Source organism: Argiope bruennichi, chromosome 2, assembly GCF_947563725.1.
Source record: "Argiope bruennichi chromosome 2, qqArgBrue1.1, whole genome shotgun sequence".
NCBI lineage: Eukaryota > Metazoa > Arthropoda > Arachnida > Araneae > Araneidae > Argiope > Argiope bruennichi.
Window position 1 is genome coordinate 54,361,337 of NC_079152.1, and position 17,234 is coordinate 54,378,570.

General features: G+C 30.5%; 1 protein-coding gene across 2 annotated transcripts in view; it reads left to right on the forward strand.

Annotated features, from left to right (window-relative positions):
* The first annotated feature begins 12,297 nt into the window (after positions 1–12,297).
* LOC129954480 (uncharacterized) overlaps positions 12,298–17,234 on the forward strand; it is a 74,601-nt gene continuing 69,664 nt past the window's right edge. Inside the window, exon 1 of one of the 2 annotated variants that reach the window (XM_056068146.1) lies at positions 12,298–12,467. The gene's annotated coding sequence lies outside the window, so the exon portion shown is untranslated. The remainder of the gene's footprint in view (positions 12,468–17,234) is intronic. The other variant, XM_056068145.1, reaches the window with a different exon arrangement.

The following is a 17,234-nucleotide window of genomic DNA, read 5'->3' on the forward strand; positions in this document are numbered from 1 at the left end:
ATTTCCTGATGCAAGTCACATCCAAATTGCTGTCTGTCAGCGGGTTGCACACATTAGGACAATTCCGGGACGGTGATTAATGCAGTTTCTGTGTGACAATGGCAGAATGCATACGTATTACATTGTTTGCAATGTGTATGGGTAATTGGGTTCACGAAGAGTTTTCTGAAGCAAAATGTTTTATCGCAAAGAAAATATTATCTATCCAGAAATTAAGAAAAGAGGTTAAATATACAAAAAATCTATTACATTTAATTCCAAATATAAAACTTAATACTGGGTATTCACAAATTCACCCCAAATAAAAAAAATAATAAAATAAAATAAGTAATGCTTGAAAAAGAATTTCGGTTGGTACGAATATGATGAAAGTAACATTGGAGGGTTTTTTTCATGTAGAAAACAATTTCATGAATTAGGTTAACATTGAAACACCTGGCTGGAAATGGATTTGTCATTCTATCTCACCAGCATGCTATCTTTACCATATCGAGCATTGACGGTTAAATTTTTCTACAAAAATAGTGAACAAAAATTTCCCACACAGGAAAGACGGAAGAAGAAAGAAAGCCCTATTTTATTGAATGGGTTATTAAATTTAGAACGACGTTTTCAGGAAACGAGGAGTTTGGAAGATCATCCACAAAGTGGTAAATTAACTTGATAATCATTTACGTCCATGGCGTGAAAAGTGTCATGTAAAAATTGGCAGCCCAGATATTATCGGTGTTCGTGAAATTCGGAGAAGTATGGGGATTTCGGAAATGTCAATTTGGTGTATTCTGCACAGAATCTTGGATCTGAATCTGTAAAAACTACAGGCACTTCTTCAGTTCTTACTGGCAGATGCAAATAAAAGACTGAGCTTTGCTATTTGGTTGCTATCATTAATGGAATATGATTCATAATGGGTATTGAATGTCATATGGAACGGATGAAGCCTAGTGATGTCAGTATGCAAAATGTAATATCTAGGTTACATCCAAGTCTCATGAATACCTGACGCAGCCATTACATTCTTTATATACCGGGTGTCCCTTAAATTTGTAAATACTTTAAAAATTCATAAAAATTGAAGGAATAAATATATTTTAATGTGGTTTGGGACACTGTTATTCTCATGAAGGGGAATTTTTTTTCATACAAAAAAAAGAAGAAATAGTTCAAAAATTTGTCGATAGAGGGCGCTAAACACGAGCAAAACATACAATTCTACGGAAAAATACTTTTATTTGCATGCAAGCAATTGTTTACATGCGTATCACACCAGTACTACAGTACTTGTTCTATGTGTCCGCCATCACCACAAATAACAGTTTGGAAGCGGGAGACAACACTGGTAACTGCATCATACAGCATATCCGGATGAATGCATGAGATTTCGTGGCGAATGGCTTCCTTTAGCTGCACTAACGAAGTTGGCCTATGGCGGTACACCCGAGACTTAAGGTAACCCCATAGCCAAAAATCAAGGGGTGTTAAATCTCGTGAGCGTGGGGGCCATTCATGTGTAAAGTGAAAGCTGATTATCCGTTCTTCAGTAAAAGTTCTTCTCAAAAATTCCTTCCCTTCGGTGTCGATGTGAGGAGGTGCCCCGTCTTGCATGAATGTCACTGTGTCAAGGACATCGTGTTCCAATAAGGACGGTATCACTTCCTTCTGTAACATTTCCATTAACTGAACATGTCTTCCATCCTGCTTTTTTACAGAGCTTTTCAAAGAAAAAAGGGCCTACAATAATGGATGCAGTGAAACCACACCAAACAGTAACCCGTGGTGAATGCAGGGGCTCCTCAGTGTAAGCATGTGGATTCTCATGTGCCCATATTGTACAGTTATGGGTATTAACTTTCTCCATGCAAAGCAAAATGAGCCTCATCTGTCCACAATATTTTCAGCAGCCATCGCGGATCATCTTCAATTTTCGCCAAAGCCCAATTTGAGAATTCCAATCTCTTAGCTGTATCATTTGGTAAGAGCTGATGTAGCGATTGCAATTTGTATGGGTACAATTGCAATACACCAGGAAGGATACGGTACACCGAAGTCTTTTGTATACCAGTTATTCGTGCCACTTCTCGTGCGCTACTGACTGCACTTATAGACTGTTCCCTTAGCGTTTCCATTTGCGAAGAGACATCGGGGGTACGGACTGTTGTTAAACGAGGTGCACCACTGCGTGGCCGATGACACAAACTTCCAGTTTCTTCGAAACGGCGTACTAGGGAAACAAGTCCAGCAGGAGTGATCAGACCTGAACCTTTTTTCAATCTTTTCTGGGTCCTAAACTTTCGTAAGGCTTCAGCCGCCGATTCGTTGCTGACATAAAACAACTTTACCAATAGTGCTTTATCCACCAGTGTCAACATCTTAATACAAACCTTATGCAAACCTTTAGAAATGATGTGTCAATCGCTCACTCTGCCTTTCATAAGACTTTAATTTGCATATTTCCACTGATTTGCTTGTGTGGAGCGCCCTCTATTGACAAATTTTTGAATTATTTTTTTTTTCTGTATCAAAAAAAAATTCCCCTTCATGAGAATAATAGTTTCACAAACCGCATTCAAATATACCCAGTCCTTCAATTTTTATGAATTTTTAAAGTATTTACAAATTTATGGGACACCCGGTATAACTGATGTGGTTTTACCAAATTTTTCATTCTCGGTTCTTTTTTTTTTTTAAAGATATTTGTCATGTATCCGGCTGGAAAATTCCTAAATTCACTGCAGAACGTCGGCCACAATAAATCCAGTCTATATTACTTCTTTCAGTATAGCGGGGTGGTGGGAAAAAGAAATCACTGCAGAACAGTATGTTACACTTTTCGTGGCCGCTTATGTCTGCATTGCAGAAAAGACATGGGCAATGTATATAATAACAAGACAAGATAATTTTTTTCTTGTCTTGTGAACTTCATATTCGAAATGTTATTGTGTCGATTGATAAATTGCGCAATATAGATTTGGATAAGGAATGGGTTTGTATGAGGAATTTTGGATGTAACATTACTGTGGTGAGCAATTATGTTCATATTGTCTTTGACTAATGAGCAATCCGTTAGTAGATTTCCTATTTAGAAAGGGTTCTTTCGGCAAACTGGAAGGCAAAGGTAGATTTCCTATAATCTAAGTTATTATTTTCAATTTTCTTTCAGTCCTAAGATAAAACTAAAAAAATAATCCGTGTTGAGGCAATCATATTTAATGATTCCATTGCTATCACACAATTCAGTATTTACTACAAATTAAATGATATTAAAGTAACAAATATTATTAAAATACTATACAAATATAGGTTTGTTAAATATATATATATAATGGAATGCCTTTTGGTTGATGAGTCTGTCGAAGGTGAGCGTTTTTTTTTTTTTTCATGCCATCATCAAATCTAAAATTAATTTAAGATTGGTTTAAATTAACTAACCAGTATTTTAAAAGTTAAACTTTGTTTATAAATAAATTTATTGTGCCTTTCAGGCACTGTCTTTGTCTTTGGTGAGGAATTTTCTCATACTTTCGTAATCCAGATGAAGTCATTGGAAATTTCAACGTAATGATAAACGAATAGTTTAGAGTTTTATTTTTTAAACTGAAAAATGAACTTGAAAAAAGGTTTTTTTCTGAGAAAATGTAAAAAAATATAATAAAGTCGAACTACATCGTTTAAAAAAATGTTTAAAAAAAACTTAAATAAAGTACGATTTTCTCTTTATATTGGTCTCAAATTTCATTTTAAATGTGTTAGACTTGTTTACATATTGAAATTTTCATTTCGCTATAACTACCTTAATATTGAAGATAGAAAAATAAATCCAATTAGCCAAATTAGCTCCTGATTAAGACGAACAACTTTTATACTTAAAATTTTTCGATACTTGCAATATCTTAGAAGTTAGAAGGCTGAAAAGTGATTTTTACGCCCTATTTTAACTCTTTTTAATAACAATTTTTGCTGTCAGTTAGTAACTTAGATATAAAAGAATCTGCCTTTGCTTTCCAGCTTGCCGAGAGGAATTTTTGAATTACATTTTAGGGAAAAACCGTTTGCGTTTCACAATTAATGTTGGAATTAAGATATACAGGGTGGTTATAATTAAAGTTACCCTGTTTAGACCTACGTGGTGTCTGCTCTAGAGGAAGGATGTCGAAGAAAGTTAATATTTAAGTTGTATGAATCATGGGGAAAAGAAATCTGAAATAAAAAATAGTTTAAATTTCGGACGATAGATGGCGATTTTCCTGTACGATAAAGGCCGTTATGCAAATTTAGAGTAGTTTAAAAAGCCAGTACTCATTGCCGTAAAATCATTCTTCGCCATGCCGTTAAAGAAGAAAGGAAGAGCTTTAATGATAAAGTTGTTTTTATCAGAAAAGCAGTAATTTGTCAGCTGCACTACGAGAATATCGGCGCTTGAAAGACTTACGGAAAGGGCCAGGCAGGCTCTGAAAAAGATGATTATTAAATTTGAAGAGACTGGATTGTTGGGTGTGGTACAACGAAGAGGACGGAAACGGATTTCAAATGAAGCTGCGGAAGAAGTCGCTCTCGTCGTGGTCGAAAGAGCGTCCCGATTCGCAATATTCTTCATCAAGTGCTCGAGCGGTGGCACGTGATTTGTCCCTTTGTCTACAGTATGAAAGATTCTTCAATCCATTCTAAAGTAGTATCCATACAAGATCCATCATGTGTAAGCGCTGAATACTGCGCTATAAATTAATTTACTAGAATTTTTTTAGCCAGAATAACCGTTGACAATTCATGGCCTTGGAACATTTTGTGGTCGGGCGAGGCTCGTTTTACTCTAGACGGAGCAGTTAATACTCAGAACTATCGCATATGGGGAACTGCAAGTACTAATGATGTGCATGAACAGTCTCTACATCCTGATTACATTACTGCATGATGTAGTTTTACTGCTGGTTTCATTCTTGGTCCCTTTTTTGGGGGGGGGGAGAACACTCCTCATGCCCCTCAAAAGTGTTCCGTTACGGGTGCCCGTTACCACGATCTTCTTCAGCAACAAGTCATTCCTTCGTTACAAGAAGGAGAATGTTTAGGGACTACTGTCTTCATGCAAGATGGTGCACCACCTCACATTGCTCGATCAGCGACGGCATTGCCCACTTTGAAGATCAACGTGCAATTTCAAGAAGTTTCCTAACTGCCTGGCCTTCGCGTTCTCTGGACTTGAATCCCTGTGATTTCTGGTTGTGCGGTTCCTGAAAGATCGTGTCTATGGAGGAAGCATACGTATTCTGCATGAATTGAAAACAAGCATAACACATCATGTTGCTGTAATTGATCGAGAAACCCTTCGTGCCACTGTTGAACACGCCATAACACGCTTTGAACATATGCTTGACGTAAATAGAATGAACATTGAACATATATTGTAATTAAATAAAGTTTTTTAATTCCAAATTGTGTTTTTTTTTCATGCACCACCTTCTCACCTAGCGGTTGAAATTTGAACTAATTTTTTTTATTGTAAATTTCTGTTTCCCATGATCCATACAACCTAAGTATCAAGTTTCTTCGACATCCTTCTACTAGAGCGGATGGTCTACGTAGGTCTTAACAGGGTAACTTTAACTATAACCACCCTGTATATTGCGCTTTTGAATATTTCAGCCGAGTAAAAGGTCGAGAAAAAGTTAAGTCAAGTATCATCATTTATTTTTTAAAAAAAAATACACTTCGATACTTGTATATTAAATGCATGCCATTAGAAAAAATAATCAGTAGACTAAAATCATAAATTTGCTGTCAGTTTTGGCGATTAATCATTATTATACAGTTAATACAAGTACTTATACTTGTTAAAGATATAATGGCTTTTTTTAATGTAATATATTCTCAATAACGAGGGAGACATCAAACCAAAGCTCCGGAATAACGAATAATTCATTTAAAAAATGCTTTTAAATAACAAAACTTAAGTTCATTTCTCAAAATATGCAGAACTGAAGCCAACGAAAAACTTTTTGATAGAAGTTGTTCGTCTTAATTAGGCGCTAATGTGGCTAATCTAATTTATCTTTCTATCTTCAAAATTAAGAGAGTTATAGGTAAATGAAAAATTCAACCTCTTACAATTTCCATCCCCTTCGAGCTAAATGATTTGTCTACGAATTCATTCGAAATTTTTACATTTTTTAAAAAATATCTCAAATTAATTAAAATCCAAACAAACTCTAATTATCTTCTTAACAAGAAAAGATGGATGTGCAAAAATTTTCCCGAAGTCGTGCCATTAGAATTCATGCAATTAGTAGTCTTCTTATAAAGGCCTTATCAGACGGGCAAAACCGTTTACACTTTTGTGGACAAAAGGACACGGAAAAATGTATTCAGTGACGTCACATGGGCATTTTCTGTATGATAAACCCAAAAACACAACTGTACTTTACTGCTAATTTATCGCTCTTCCAGTTTTGTAAATATCTGTAGTTTACTCATTTCGTTAGTGGGATTCCCGTTCATACGTTCCGTATATAACTGCTTATAATGGATTTTTATTGCAATTTTTAGTTTTTTTTACTTGCTATACTTATATTTAATAACAATTTTATTTTTGTTATTAATCCTGGGATATATTGCTGTCCCATCAATTTTGGGGATTTTTTGTTACATGGACAGATTTACGTATAAAAAAAAGTCTAATAATTGCATAATTTGTCTGTATTGTATTTGATAGATTAAATTGTGAATATCAAATTTAATACAGAAATATGCTAAAAAAGAATATATGGTTGTATATGCAATTAATTTTAAAAATAAAAACATCACTATTATTCTTTTCATCAAGCATTAAATAGTAACAGAGTTATTCCTATTTTACTCAATGCGACTATATAATTTGCTGCACAATATTTCAGTGATAAAAAAATAAATTGATTCTTATTAATTTTCACATCAGCATAGGAGTTAAATAATTTTTTAATTGTATGGAAGATAATAATTACATATAATACAAAGTATATAATCAAAAATTCTACCATTATTTTAAAAAAAATTAAAGATTCAATATGATCAAATGCATTTCACAAAAAGCAGACAGTTTATATAAAGATTAATAATTTTTTAAATTCTGAAAATAAATTTTCTTGGTTTTGATGACTCTCAACGGGTGTTAATATCTCTTTATCTTCTAAGAATTTTTATACGAATTTCTTCGTGTAACATTTTTTAAAAAAAAATGAATATTTAGTGGATTCTAGAGTCGGCTTTTCATGAATAAAGCCAATCGAAACTGACTTTTTATCACACGGCCATACAACTGTATTTGATGTCATTTTATATAGAAGAATATATATATATAGAATATATATATAGAAGGAGTGATTCAGAAATATGTTTACAAGTTAGTTTTATGTTGTCATTTTAGCTGTATTGAATGCGCGAGGATAGAACTTATAAGGTCCCAAGTCGGTTCCTTATGGTTCGCAGTCCAGTAACTTAACCATTATGCAAAAACAATTGCCAGTGCAGCATAGTTGTTAACTGGCTTATATGATATTCACCACAGATTTTCCCTCCAGTGAGTCGGAGGTGAGACGAACGATATGACTGTTGAGTGGTGATGTATTAAGCTTGTCTAATGGGCCGGTACCCAGTTGAATACCGAGTGTGTGTGGGTAAGTGGTTGCTGCGTCAAGTAAGTCTGACGACTTTTGGTTTTGCTGCGTCAAGTGAGTCTAACGACTTTGGTTGTGGGTAGATGGCGCCACAACAGCTGACCAAAGGTTGAAAGTTCATCGTCCGAGGTCACCAATTTAGCGGTATGTCATGTGTGATGGATAGAATCTGGGACCTTATGGTTCACAGTCCAGTAACTTAACCATTATGCAAAAGCAATTGCTTGTGCAGCGTCGTTGTTAACTGGCTTTTATGCTATTCACCACATCATCAATCGCGCCAATTTTGGCAACTACATCACTACCAAAGCCATTCACGATTGGTTAAATTTCGTTGGCAAACGATCTTTCCGTCACTATCGTCAACATTTTGAAGCTGGTTGAAAACAGCTCACGATGTAGAGATGCATAATCCACGATTCTTTGAATAACAAATACTTTTGCTATTGTTATTTTTATATATTTGTTCCAAATATCTGTTATTTCAATCATATTATTAATTAAAAATTATTAGTTAATATTAAATATAAAATTTATTAATGGGGTCAATTCGTTTGACGTAAAAGTCACATGTCATGTACTTCTTGCGCATAGCATTTAAGTTTCATCCGCACCGCTTTCATCGATCAGTCTGCCATTAACAGTCTCCGCCAAGTATGAAGCGGATTTTTTGTTTACATTTGAAGTTATAATTTTTGAATCCCTTTTTTTTTTCTTTTATTATGTGTTAACAGAGGAAATACTGGTGTGCTGATGGATGCATGCTTTAATGTGAAACGCAAGAGTGACTATCATGATAAAATGTTTTCTTATTTTCCTTTCAACAATCCTGACTTGGGTAGATAGCTTTGGTATAGATTTTTTCAAGCCTTCGAAGTCGGTGATATGCCCATATCATTTTGAAGAATTAATTCATGTGTCCATTTATTAAACATAGCTGTTCCAGTAATTTATCAGAAAAACTCTTACAAGAAAAAGAAATCGGTAAGCGATTTGCCGTCAAAAACAATCAAACAAAATCGTGAGTGCATTTCTAATTTACTTTAATCATATTTGATGAAATTTCTGATAATTTTGAATATATTTAGATGGTTTTAAAAGTTTACTTGAATATTACATTGCATTTTTCTACAAAATCTGATCTAAATTTCACTAATGTAAGTAAACAAATTCCTGTTGCAACAATAACAACTGCTATAATGCTAAACTTAGGTGGAAGTGAATAATACTAGTTTTCTAATTGCATTTGCAGATTTGTGATGGATTCAAAGTGAACTTATATCAAACAACTTTTTTTATTGTTAAAAATGTAATATCAATAGATTATTGTATTTAAACTGAAATTGACTGTTATCATAATATCATGTTATACCATTGTGCACCTCTGTGATTTCTGTTTTAATAAATATAGGTCTTTTCACTGAAAATCTATTTCCATATCAGCATTTATTATATAATTTTTATTCCCAACTTCATTGCTACATGCATGTTTCACTTTTTTTTCTATTTCTTTAACATATCAATTGTAAAATTCTGTGAAAGCATAAAAGTGTTTCTTTCAACTCCTCTTTATATCCTATTTCACTTCTCTCTCTCTCTCTGTATATATATATATATATATATATATATATATATATATATATAATGACCTTATTCTTGTTTATTAAATTTACTGTACTGTATGTTTTTGTTTTATTTTATCATATATTTTCAATGTAATTTTTATCAATGTAACTTTAGCATTTATAAAAAATTACATAAATGTTCTGCTTTAAAAGTATATTGTTCAACATTATGTTTTTATTAGAGATAAAAAAAAACTGTTCTTTTGTATCTAGGATGTTTCTGTTGAATAAAATTGATTTCATCATTCACATTGACATTCTTGTGATACTGTGTTTATATTATTTCTAAGTGTCTAGAAAAATAAATGTTAATAAATACTAAATAGTTTTTTTTAGATTTTTGAATTAGTGAGTAGATTGAAACATACATTTGATCATATTTTTTCAAATAATTATCACATATATTTTCTCTCTCTCTCTCTCTCTATATATATATATATATTTGTAATGTGTAAATAAAAATTATGAAAGCGTGTTTTTGTTTGTTTTCCTTCAACGATTTCTACAAATTAAAATTAAATTATTTAGTCACAAGTTGCATAGTTTTGAAAAAAGGTATCCATACCTTTTAAATTTCATAATTTGAAATTGTAAACATAATTTATTCAATATATACTGATTTGAGTTTCATGTTCTTTCCTCTGAGCAAACTGAAAACATCAAAGTCTCAATATTTATAAAAGTAATTACATAAGAAAAAGAAATAATAATTTTATTAGTAAGCTTTAAAACATTAACTTATCTAAGACTAATAATTATTTTTAAAAAGAACTAACTGGGGGAACTATATTCATAAGATTCAACATTCAATAATATTTAAATAATATGTAAAAAAGAACATATGTATGCTATAGTCATTTGTCAACATGTATCCTTCGGATAAAAAAGGGGGAGGGGAGAGGATATGGGAAAGGAAAGAATAAAACGGCAACAAACGAATTAAAAAGCGATGTTAATTAATTATGCAAAAACAATAATTCCATTAAAAATACTAATTAAAATTTTAATTTAAGAATTAAAATTATATAACTAAGAAAATTGAGAGAAAATAATTCAATATAATATCTTTAAAAAAAATCAGAAATTTTTAATAATTGATCGATTAGCGTAATATTTACTAAACAATGGTTTCGTCAACCTTATCGGCAGACATCACGACATGCGCAGAAAGGTGGAAATTGAATAGAAGCGGTTTGTTTGGTACCTGACACGTGACCGTGAATTGACCCCATTGTAATTAATACTTAATTTACTAATTTAATAAACGTGTGATTGAATAAATTTATCTATTTCAGCTTACTTCTTAAATTTGATTTTTTTCCAAACTATTTATTTAATTTCTTTATTGGAGTAAACCATTTTCTGAAAAATTTGAATTAAATATATACGTCATTTCTTTAAATTGTTTACTTTAGTTCTATATTCTACAAATAGATGGCGCCAGCAGTAAACGGAATATATACAAAGTCAAATCACAAGCAATTAAAAAGGATTTGTATGGAACAGTGCATCATCAAATGTAAATATCGGAGAGTCAAGGTTACTCTCATGAAGTGGAGCGGCGACTTCACGTTTTCCAATGAAGTCACTGCTCTGATAAATTTCAGTGATATGCAATTCAATGATACGATAATTCCAATAACCGGTCCTTTCACTTTTCAGTCCATTTACAGATTTCTACTTTAAAGTTTTATTCGAGAGCTTCCATTGGACAGATCGTATCGATTGTTACGTTCCAGTGAAGTCACCGCTCCGGTAAATTTCAGTGATATCGTATCGATTTTGACTTTTTATCGTGATCCAAAACCTGTAATCGAAATATCACCAGTGAGATCGTATCCAGGATTTGAATCACACCCCTCTTTGAAAAGTATTGATCACTGGTATTTGTGACTTTATGATATTGGTTACGTAATAACCGTTTGTGAAATATTCGTCATCTCTATCATGATGATGAAAATCTTGCTTGACCAGTTGCCTACGGGCATAAACGGAAAACTGTTTATGAATATGTACACGGTATTTGACCGTCTGATAAGGCCTTTAGGAATAGACCTAAAAATTCTCGGTTGAATTAGAATATGCCCATTGACTTTGCATTACTCATAAAACTCTTTCTGAAGTTTTTTCGAAAATAGAAAATTTGGAATGATTCGGTTTATTAGAATGAAAACTGTATAGCTTCAAAAAGTAAAACAAGAAATAGAGCAAAATAAATCTTTCCTCCTCCTTGAAGAAAAAAAGCCTGAGAAGGAACAAACTTATTCTCAGAGACTTTGAACCAGAGAAAATCTTTTTTGTTTACAACTTACTCAATTTCATGAAAGCAATGCAAAATCGTCACCTTTTGTTGTTTTAATATCTGCATTCATACTTACCTTGCGAACACTTTATCATTGCCAAATACTTAAAACATTTTTTTTAATAAAAGAAATTTTTTTTAAATTCAAGCGTAAAACTTTATCATGATATTTCGCTCTAAATGCTAGTATCTTCAATTTTTCCCTCTCAAGAATTGCAACTGTTGGTCAAGGTTAAGCAGGATAATTCCACTAGAGATTGGAAATATTAAACAGTTTTTGAAATGAGTTTTATAAAAAAGTAGTATATGGACTCCCTTAATCAGTCAAGTTGAAATGATTAAAAATGAATAATTTATTTTAAGAATTGGAAGTTGATCATCAAAACTGATCAGTTATTAATCACGGACGTTTTCTGTAAATATGATCATAAATGGTAAAAAAAAAATTCTATGGTTTACGAAACTAATTAAAGTAATTTAAATTAAAATAATGCCTCGGCTTGAATATTTCTTTTAATAAAAAATTGTGTTGAATAATTTTTTAATCCTGTACGTCAAAAAAAAAAAAAAAAAAAAAGGAGCAAAGTTGTGACCAAGATACGAAACCTTCCCTATTTCGGTAACAGAGATTTCTACCAAAATGCGTCCATAGAGTTTCTCTACAATTACTTAAGAATTTCTTTATTTTCAGGAAATTACTTGTATTTAACTTTGATCGTAACTGTTTTTGAAAGAATATTTTTTTTTTATTGTAAGCTTTCCGTAATTGTAATTATTTTCGTTTGTGATATACTCGGATTTGTTATGTGTGTGTATAATATTTGCAAAGAAAATGCTATTCTCGCAGAATGAAAAGGTAGCAGCAATCGATTAACTCGTAATGCTTTGTTTCATGTGGTAAGTAGCTAGTGTCATTTTGGCGCGAGTGATGCCTTTTACGTAGATTTTTAAATTCCATTCTGTTATTGGTACAGAGTTTACCACACTTATAATTAGTCAATGCAGTTAATCGATTAATAGTTCTGTTTTATGCTGATTTTATAATATTTATTTTGCTAAATATAATTCAAAGACGCTGGTGAATATCCATCATGGAGTTCAGTTGCAGCCATTGTTCACTTCTTTCGCGTTACAGTTCAGGCGGAAGGGCGTTTAGTGAAGAAATTTGCGTACGTAGCGATATCTTTCTTCGCGTAAATCGAATAATCATTTTTTTCACCAGAATCTAGTTTGTTGTGCGAGTGTTGTTTATTGACTGTTATTTTCTGTTGATCTAGAAATGTATGTTTGACATATACTTTAACCTGTTACAGATACCTTTTTGATTATTGAATTGCTTAACTTTTTAAAAAAATCTGATTTAAAAATATATCAGAATGTGGTATATCCAATCATATTTTATTTTTGTTCAATAAAATATTGTGTGATTAAAATACTGTTTAAAAAAAATTCAAAATTTTCTCTGAATGTAAATGGGAATTTTTGTTTTTAAATAGTATATAAAATCAATTCAAAATGTAAATTTATTATCTTTGAACACCAATATCCTTAATATGTAAAAAAGCTGTGTAAAATTTAGATTTTGATTATTATATTATCATGTGTGGGTAGTTAATTATTGCTCTAATTTATTACAATTTAGTATGGAAAAAAATTGATTCGAAATGTTTTTAAACTGTGCAGCATTTTGTGTATCTAGTTACATTTTATTTTATTGTTACTAGTTACATTACTCTTGGTGTAAATTTTTAATTTCTTGATTTTTGATTATTATAAAAAGTGTGAAATGTCAACCATTTTCTAAAATCTTTTTAATGCTAGAAAAAAAAATGTATAGTTAAATTTTAAATGAATGAAACTATTCTTGTGTATCGTTTTTTAATTATGCTATTAAAATATTGTATTTTGAATATATGCCTTTCTTTTTAAAAAATTTTTCTTTGATTTTTATATTTGGTCTGCCACAGAATGTAAAAAGTGAAAATATTAAAGGTTTTGGGGAATTAAGATAGAGTATTTATATTGCATCAAATATATAATAATTTCTTATGTTATAAAGTTTTTACCATTCATCGATTTTTAATGTTGAATAATTTTCTATTCTTTATTATACATAATTTTTTTCCGTATAATTTACGCATTGATCTTTTAGTAAAAAAATATTCTGCTGTATTTCTGCTCATGTATAGACATGACACATTTCGTAAATGTGAATTTCAACCTCTTCAGAATCGAATTTTACCATTCTCAATTATTTTTCTTTTATGTAGTAATTCCAAAATATTTTCAATACCTCAAGCATTTTTTATATAAATTTATTGGTAATTGTTTTATTAATCATATTTAATTTAATTCGTATGGCAAAATTCATAATTTTATAAGCTTCATCTTTTTCTTTGTTTCAAACCTGTATTATGTCTACATTTATTTATTTGGTACTTTCTGCTTCAATTTATATATATGAATATCTTATTATTTTCATCTTCTTTCTTCTAAAGTTGTCATGAGTATAAAGAATATTTTGCTATGTAAGCAAATGAATTTTCTCATTTACATTGGACTTAAATAGTATTCAATTAGTTAATTATTGGTTCTACCTGTGATGCTTGAAATTCCATTTTGAGGCAACTTTCTATGAATTCTATTTGATTCAATGAAGGCATTGAACCTATATTTGCAATACTTCACAGGAACCTATTGTGCATTTATAAGCAGACAACCTTTGGGTGGGCTGTATTACTTCTTGTGGTTATAATACTTTATCTGTTATTTGGCAAATAAATTAAAGGACCTCTACATTTAAAAAAATGATTCTGAATAAGAATGTGTGTTAAATTTCATGATATGTTTAAAAATAATATGAAATTTAGAGGCAGATAATTTTTTTAAGCATCTGTATTGTTTATCTATATTAGTTAGAAATTTTAGGATTTCCTTAAATTTGAAATAAGTTAATTACATATAAACATAATGTGATAGAGCATTGATTTTAAAATGACTATGAAGCATTTTATGCTCTATTCTGGTGAAAAGATGTTAATTTAGATGAAAAATTATTCACAAAATGCCTTGGCCAAAGATTTATCTAGCTCATTTTTACCTCATCCTATCTTCAAATATTTTCCTATTGATTTGGGATTTGCATGTAAAAATATGTTTCAAGAAAATTCTTTCCTTTCAAACAAATAAGATTTTTGCTGCTTTATATTGAAAATCATTACAGTGTTTATATATTTAAAAAAGGTTTAAATTATATTTAACACATTTTTATTTCATTAAAGGAAATTATGTATGTTCAGATTTTTTATATTTACATTTATAAAAAATGAAATGAAAAAAATTCGCTATACATTTATTTGCTCAATTTTATTATTAAAGTAGGTAACTGTATTCTAACAGAAAGTATTTACTGTGCTACATATATTTGATATTGACTTGTACTTTCTTCTCATTATTAAAACAGTGTCTTGACCTCAAATTATTTTCATCTCAATTCCTCTGATCTTAGAAGTAAATGTGACATATTTTATCTTTTAGGTTGCTTTTATTTTAAAATTAGTTTAAAAATTCATTTTAATATATTTAAAGTATCCAGTTAAAAAAAACTTGTATGAATGCATCATTATCTACATTTTAAATGTGTTTTCCATGATGTGTTTAAATGTGTTTTCCATTTGAAATGATTTTTTAATTCGGTTGCAAAACTGAAATGTGACATTTTATTTATGTAAATGAACTTTTTGAATTAGTTCTATCCCAGTGTCTGTATATCTGTTAATTTAAAAATCATTAATTTTATAACAAAAATTTTTTTCCATTTTTTTTTCAAATTTTTTTTGTATATTTTATAACATTGCAGAGAAAAATTCATTAAATTTTTCTTTATTACTTCATAAATTTTATATAATACATATTTTTTTAAAAAACAAATTAGGGCAAAGTGAAGTATCGGGAAATAGAACTCGTGAAATTTATATTTGGAAAAACTTGGCTTTGATAGTTGACCATGCATTTTTCAAAATTATTACAAGGTGGCAGCAGAACCGAGAATTTTGTCCATCTGTGCAAATTGGGGAAAAGTCTGGGAAATTTATAAAAATATCTAGAAATCAGGGAAAATTCCATGTAAAAGTATTTTATGCCAAAAGTGTGGATGATTGTTGATTTCTTATTATCATTTATTTACATCTGAAACCTAATATTGCCAAAATGGTCATAACAACAATAATTTGGGACAGTTTTCTTTCAAAGGTATGATGGTTTTTTTAGAATTTCATTATGATAAGAATTTCAATAAGCTGATAGAATATTGCTATCCACAGCTCTAATGAAACTTTAGGAAAGATTTGTTTTCACTTTTCAAAAAATATAATAGGAATAAATTGTGGTTCCACCGGCTCTCAAGTATAAACCTTACAATGATACCATATCTTTATTACCAAGATAATGATACTTTCTCATGGTAACTGTATTAACAGAGGATTTTCGATTTCATTGTTTATAGAGAATATGAAAGAATTAATGCTCATTTCAAAAATAATTGTTTGATAGCATTCATAAAATAGTGGAACAAGCATTTTTAAAGTGTAAAAACTATTGATTTTAAGTATGAGGAATTCATGAGCCAAATTTGAAAAGTGAAAAGAAAAGAAAAATTATGTGAAAATTTGGAAAGAGAAGAAGGAAACAGAGTATTGGCTCAAAAGAATAAAAGCAAAAAAAAAAAAAAAGTTCAAGGCTTGAAGTAATTGCAAACTTCCAAATTTCTCAAAGTTTTAAAGACTTTTTCATCAACTTAAAGCAGAACTGGTTATTTTAAACTAAGTATTTCTTATTAGTATTCTAATAATTGATATCTCAATTTTGGGTACAATTCAGTTTTAAGAAAAGAATTGCCACACCACCGAAAAAACCTGGAATACCGGAAAAACACAAGCAATTTCAAAAGCGACAAAAAAAAGAAGGAAAATTGAAGGGAAATGTGAACATTTTTATAAAAACCTAAACAATATAGGGAATTTTAAGCTTAGTTACTTTTCCAAGAATAAAAGATCGTTGTCAAAAACGAAATAATACCATTCACATTTGTGGAATGCAGGAACTCGCAACTTTTCTATTCTCTCCGTCTTTCTTCTGTATCGATCAGTCTAGATTTTCCATGATTCCTGAATTGCAGCTAATGAGCATGCACAAGACTTCTGTAATTGTGTGAAAGATTAGAATACATTTCTCTGGCAGGAATACCAAAGTTTAATCTGCAAAACAGTGGTATTTAGTCTCTCACTCGTGAGTTTATTGAATGGTTTATCATTTGAGAAACTGTGAGCTTATTCAGAATAGATTAGAGAATTTTTTAAAACAATGAGCTGTTCAAAATCCGTATTCACTACAAATTGGATAAAAAAAATTAATCCTGATTTTGCTGAAAGAAATTGTGGAATGTGGAAGTATTTTGAATATACTTACAGTGTAAAAAACAGGAGAAACACAGGGAATTTTTTCCTAATTTGAGTGGTAATCTGAAAAAGCGCTAAGAAAATTTTTTGCCAAATTATAAAAATATACTGAAGCTCATTATCATTTATTGTGAAAAAGTTTGAGCGTTTGAATCACATGTTATATAGTTTGACCATTGAAATTGCCAAATTGGCAGAAATTTTTCTT